Here is a 7,183-nt window from a genome sequence, read left to right on the forward strand (position 1 = left end):
TATGAAGACGCTGTGCTGCTGGCTTTGAAAATGGAGGGAAGGGACCACGAGCCAAGGAATCCAGGTGGTCTCTAGAAGCTGGAGAAAGCAAAGGAACAAATTTTCCTCTAGAGCCCCCAGAAGGAGCCCCACCCTGCAGACAACATCACTCTAGCCCAGTGAGACCCATGTAGAATTTCTGACTTACAGAACTCTAAGATCATAAATTTGTACTGTTTTAAGCCACTGTTTGTGGTGATTTATTATAGCAGCAATAGCAAATTAATGCATTCACTGATTGTTGAGTAAACCATACTTATAACAAGGCTGTAGTCATATTTATTTGTCTTTATTTTTATTTTAAAACTTTTAGTCATAAAAATAAAGCAACTGTTGTTGCACTTGTGCAAATAAACATATTACTTAGTACAGAAAAATTTCACTTCCTCGCTAATAATACTAATAATTAGTATGTCAAATACTAATTAAAAGGATTATATTAAAGTGCTTTTGGGGTACTCTTGTACCATCACAATTTAAAAATCAGATGGTTTTGAAATATTTGAACTGTGACAGATTGTTTTAAAGTCAATTAGAACATATTTCTTTTGCATTGTTAGTTCAGATGATGTGAAAGCACTTTGATATTGTTTTAGTGTGTGCATTTCAGTGTTTGACAAGATGACTTTTTTGCATTGTGAACTATGTCCTGTTTACATATTCTGGAGTTAATTTTTCATGAGTGGTAAATGGTCAGATAACACGAGATTTTGCAAGTGAAATCTGAAACTACACCTACAGATTGAACATAATGTGTATTAGATCAAATGGCTCGACACAAGTAAGCAATGCATTAGCACCAGTTCGGTATCCTCATGATCCAACTGCATTCCTTTGCATGAGTAGTATTTATAGTAGTTTAATTCATAGTATTCTTTAACTCTGAGTTTTGTTTAATCTAAGAAGGCTAGTGAAGTTAATTATGTTGTCTAGAACTGGGAAAAGAAACCCACCAACAACCACGAAGATTGCTGCTAATGTTGATATGATTGAATTCATAGTAGAGGCAGCTGGATTTAATTATCAGCTTGCAGTGTTGTGGTTTTGGCAGCAATTGCTGAGGAACGGATAATGCAAGTAGCCTTCAAAGCCACTCACATTAGAGATAAAAACCTTGTCATTCAGGCAGACAGCTGACTGAACAAGTATTAAAATGAACAAAGATTTCCCAAGGGAGGTTGCAGACTAAGGCTTGGTTTTGTCTCCTTGGCTTCGATTCACATATGTCAGAGACACAGGATCTTATTCTTTCTAACTCAATAAGATGTTAGCCATTCTTAGCATGAGGGGTGAGCTGGGGGAGAGTTTGAGGGTGGAGGCATTGTGACAATTACAGAAATCCTTAGTTAGGTAATAACTCCATGCCTTATTCGGCTCATTTATGGGAGAAATGTAGAAAAGAATCCTTGGGTTCTAATTATCTTAGTAGCAATGTCTAAGTCCCAACTTAAATTCTGTCACAGCTATGACAGAGCTGGCTAAGAGCAGCAGTGGCTACTGGCAGCAGAAATCCAATATTTTCCCTCTAAATCAGGGTCTCTCAAGAGCAGCCCTATTGACATTTGGGGGCCAGATGATTCTTTGTTGTGGGGGACTGTCCTGCTGTCCTGTGTCTTGTAGGATGTTTAGCAGCACCCCTGGTTCCTATGCACCGAATGCCAGTAGCCCCCTCCCCCGGCTGTGAAGACCAAAAATGTCTACAAATATTGCCAGAAGTGCCTTGGAGAGCAAAATCGTCCCCTGTTAAGAACCACTGCCATACATCTATGAGAGGAATATAGGTAAGGTATTACAAGTTTTTATACACACACACACACACACACACACACACACACACCAGACCGCTATACATTAGCTCTGTTTGCTTTTATAAGTAATATCCGTATGATACTCTAGACAGAGCTTTCAGAAGCATAACGTCTCTCAACATAAATTCTATATGGGGCTGCTTCTCCACACAGCAGTACTTCATACTCTAGGAAGCAGCCCTTTAGCTACATAAGATATGAAACAGCGGGATGCAATAAGGAATGAATGAATCTTTAATGAACAGTTTTTAATAGAAGTCGCATTGTTTTAATAATAGGGAAGATAACATGTTATTAGTGCTGGCAATTAATTAAGGAATCCTTGCCAAGATAATTGATAATCATTTTCTTAATTTCTTTGTGTGATTCAGTAAATACATTTTGCTTTTTTTTTTTTTAAGTGTGATAACATTAGCTGACTGAATCACAGCTCCCTTTGCGTGTAGCTTAGTTACTAGATTGAAGTTCGAAAATGTTGAGGGAATTTGTCCTGCATTGTGTTGATGCATAAATCAAAAGAATAATTAAAATAAAAAGCTTGTCCGTTTTTTAAAAGCATGATTCAAAAGAAAGGCCCTCGTAAACCCCATGTGGATGATTTTATTTGTTTTTAGTTATATTTGTAATCCCTGTTCATCTCAAAGCCCATACCTAAAGAACATAGGAACTCAGATCTGGGATAGTTTGCATGCAGGAGAGAGAACCCAGAAATCTGAGTTCTGCCCTTGGCTTTCTTACCTGTCTGACCTTGAGCAGCCTGGAATTTATTCTTCCTGTTTTCTTAGGTCTAAAGGAAGATAACCCCTCTCTCCCCAGCCAACCATCCATAAAGTGTTCTAGGGATTAATTAGAGAAGTCATTTGAAATGTTTTGCAAGCCTAGAAGAAAAGCACTCTCTGTAACACCAGATATTACTCAGGGTTTCTCTTTTGCTTCCTCTCTGCCAAGCAGCTCTGCTTCCCCTGTCTACTCTCATCTATACATTTAGCAGTTGGGGGTTGATGAAACTGTTACTCACTCTCTTTCCCAGCTTGCATTAAAGGAACAGTATTAGATTTCATTTTGCTGAGAGATTTAAACCCTACCTTGTCTGACAGACTTTGAATTCACCTCTTAAATGCTTTCCAAAGGCCCCAGTCACAGTATCAACAAAGTTGAAAACAGCAACTTTATTTCTTAGTCACCTCGAATAAAAATGATGCCATTTATTTTTAGCAAGTTTGGAATATTCTGATACAAACACTATCAGTTCTGATGTACTTCAGTAATGGGAATAGTATCTGTGCTATTTTTTTGTGTGTGGAAAACTTATTTCTAACAGTTTCCTTTTTTTGGTAAATCTAATTGCTTTTGGTTCACCAGGAATTCATGGGCAATTGCTTTTCTCACTATTACAAATCTATTGCAAGTGGAGCTTTTATATTCAGGGTTGCTGACCTGAATCTGTTTCCTTCACAGTAATCTTGTGCTATTTCCAAGTTTAGGAAAACTGACGGAGTTTGAAGAGACAATATTCATCCATCAGACTATGGGTGCTACTTTTGCATCCTTTACACATAATTGTCAAAAAATCCTATTAATACCCAACTACAGGCCAGTGCATGAAAATATAATCGGAATGTTGCAGAGATGATTCAGAGACAAACAGGAACCCTCATTTTCGACCCCAATTTACTGCTATCCCACACAAATTAAGTGTCCTCAATTTCTGAAGAAATTATCTATATCAGACATGTAGACTCATGATCCAGAGGTTATAGGAAATGTCACTGTATTAAAAAGGGGCCCACCTCATAACTGGCTTTGTGCTTTACTCCTTGCATTAATAATGTTGTCTTTTCAGCCTTTAATTCTGCTTTTCAGTCCTGGGGGACACATATTTTAATTTTTTATTGGTTGTGGTACAGTTTCAGCAGATTCATAGGAAGGCCTTCCCATATGCTTACTGATCCATTCAACCTGCAGCAAGATGTAAATGCTTCCGTGTGTGTGTGTGTGTGTGTGTGTGTGTGTGTGTGTGTGTGTGTGTTTGATGAGAAAGAAGGAACTGGTAACAGTTGATTTCAACTGAAGGAGTACATTTGTATCCTTATTTAAAGTGGATATAAATCAGAATAATTTTATACACTTAGCCATTTTTTTTCCTCTTATTAGGCCTTGGCCTTTGAAATTTGATGGCAAAATGGATTAGGCAGATGAAAATAATAAAGGAGAAGTCAGTCTATCCATGAATTAATCTATATGATAAAATCCATTGAAATTCAAAACTTTATAAGGTCAAGCTTTAATAAAAAATAATGGTTCCCTATACAGTCAACTGGTTTCCACCACTTAGATGACTGCCTGGACTGACGGCATTTAGTAGGTAGGGCACTGTGCATGCATAGGCATGTGGTCTTAATTTTTACTCCTTAAAATCTTTATGTGTAACTATTTTAATTTTAAGTTTTATTATTTTTTTATGCACACTTAGGTTGTTTCTATATTTTAGTTACTGTAAATAATGCTGCAATGAACATGAGCCTGCTTATGTCTTTTTGAATGTTTCTGTTTTCTTTGATTAAGTGTCCAGAAATGGAATAGGTGAATCATACAGTAGTTCTATTTTTAATTTGTTTTTGGAACCTCTGTACTGTTTTCCATAGTGGCTGCACCAATTTACATTTCCACCAACAGTGCACAAAGATTCCCTTTTCTCCACATCCTTGTCAACACTTGTTATTTCTTATCTTTTTGACAACAGCCATCCTAACAGGTGTGAGTTGATATCTCATTGTGGTTTTTATTTGCATTTCCCTGTTGATTAATGGTGTTGAGCTCTTTTATGTTCCTGCTGGCCATATTTATGTTTTCTTTAGAAAAATGTCTATTCAGGTCTTCTGCCCATTTTTTAATTGGGTTGTTTGGTTTTTTGATGTTGAGTTGCATGAGTTCTTTGTTTATTTTATGTGTAACTATTTTTAAATTTAAATGTTTAAGAATAAAATATACCTAGAGTTTTGAAAAAACCTCTAAAAACTTAGAAGTTTGAAAAAAGCAGAAAATATATGTATGACAGCTTGCCCTTTGAGAAATGACCGTGGGCCTTTCAAATAAGTATTTGTAAGGCCTGGCTCTTTAGGTGAGGACTGCTTTGTTGATCAACAGCCCAGTAGACTGAGCTTGTCCAAGGAGTCCATCTTGAATCCAGGTATAAATCACCTGGTGGGGCAGTAAACAAGCATAGATTATGTGGTACAAGTATTTATATCTGAATTCTAGCATTTATTCCTCACCTAGGCTACAGCGTATTCTGGAAAAAGGTGTCTATGCTCCCTTTGTTGCCCCAGGGCATCACACTACTCGATGATATTATGTTAGAATTGTCCAAAAAGGTTTTTTTGAGCAGATTTGAATCACATTTTCTATTGGAATCTTAATGATCTTTAAAAAATCTGAAATGTTACTTTTCATGTCTATAAGTGGAGGAACTAACTAAAAAGGTTTGTATCATTAAGTAAAAGTTAGTGGTATTTCCCCTTCCCGGACATCCCTAAAACTTATTTGTGCAATATGTTTTGATATCCAACGTAGTGCTTTATTTATTGAGCACTAGCTCTTAATTTATTCTTACATCATTTTAACTAAAGTTTGTTGCCTCTTAGTAGTGTGGGAATGATGGTATGCCCGTAATAAGTTCTTTGAAGAGAGGGCATGTATGATATTAGGAATTTTCTTAGGCGCTAAAGTTTTACAAACTGAAATAATCTTTAAGGCCCATTTCCCCTACACCTGGTTTTTTAGAGAGGACTGGACATGACCCAAACTAAGCTCCCCATCTTCCTCCTGAACTTACTACTCCCAGGGGCTTCCCCTTCTCCTTGACGGTGACAACTTTCAGTTGCTCCGGCCGAACATCTGGATGGCAGCCTTGACTTCACTGTTTCTTTTACATCTCGTGCCCAATCTTTGAAAAATATCCTTTTGATTCTATGTTCAAATTATGTCCAGACCCATCACTCTTCTCCACCTCCACTGCTACTACCCTCATCCAAACTACCGTCATCTTTTGCTTTGATTATTGTAGTGGCCTCCTAACTGACTCTCTGCTTCCACCTTTGCTCTCCTTTCTCTTCTTACAAAGGAGCTGGAGTGAGCCTGGTGAAAGCATAGCCAGAGCCTGCTACTCCTTTGATCAAGCGCTGCAGTGGCTCCCCACTGCCCCACCGCATATGAGACTCTATGTGATCTGCCCCCACCACCCTTTTTCTCTCTCTGAACTCTCCTCTCCACTGACTTTCTTTCCTCTCCCCTTTTGGACCACACTGGCCTCACTGCTGTTCTTCACATAAGCCAGGCATGTCCCTGCCTCAGGCTGAGCAGTGGCTCTTGCATCTACCTCTGTTGCTCCTACACTCTTCTCTTAGATATTCGAATGATGGGCTCCCCTATCTAATGCCTCCTTCCCATCAGGGTGCCTTGACTATCTTAAAAATCACAGCTGTTTCCCCGGCACTCTCCATCCTCCTTACTCTGCTTAATTTTTTTTTTCTCTCTGGCACTTGCCACTGACTAGCAGACTATACAATTTACTTATTTTATATTTTCTGTCGTCACTTACCAGAATGCTATATGAAAGCAGGGAGGATTTTTGTTGGTTTTGTTCAGTGTCATATTCTCAGTCTGAACAATGCTTGGCACACAGCATATAATAATAATATGCATTGCATATAAAAATAATAATATAATAATATGCATAGCATATAAAAATAATAATCACTCTCATTTACTTACTGCTTACTGTGGATAAATTTTCACTTTCATTATTTAACTTGATTCTCCTCTGCACTTAGGACCGTTTGACATAAGAAGAGTTTGGTCTTGACTCTGAGTGGACTTCGAACAGATAGTGAGAAACGAGAGGCATTCAGGCAGCAGAAAGAGAGTTTGCAAGTCACTGAGAAGTGAGAGAGCAGAGTGTAAAGATTTGGGGATGAAGGGCTGTAAGAATATAGGACAGGAAATGGGAGAACAACATTCAAAGGTTAACAGCAAACAGATTCTCAAGGCACTTGTATATCAGGCCAAGGTGCCCAGATTTATCACGTAGGCAGCGGTGAATCATTAAAAGATTACACAGGAGTTGACTTGCTCAGATTAGCATTTTGGGAAAGAAAAATCACTGCAGTGTACATTCTTTAGAAAAATTGTGAACTCCTCAGACGTATAGATGAAAATAGAGAACAGTTTTTCTCACAACATAATTATCATGAAACAGTACCCTGGAAAGGTTTATAACTTAAATAAATTTGCATCAAAGTTACGGACACGGCTACATTTGCACATCTGAGCATGAA

The sequence above is a fragment of the Balaenoptera acutorostrata genome, chromosome 4 (assembly GCF_949987535.1).
Source record: "Balaenoptera acutorostrata chromosome 4, mBalAcu1.1, whole genome shotgun sequence".
Taxonomy (NCBI): Eukaryota; Metazoa; Chordata; class Mammalia; order Artiodactyla; family Balaenopteridae; genus Balaenoptera; species Balaenoptera acutorostrata.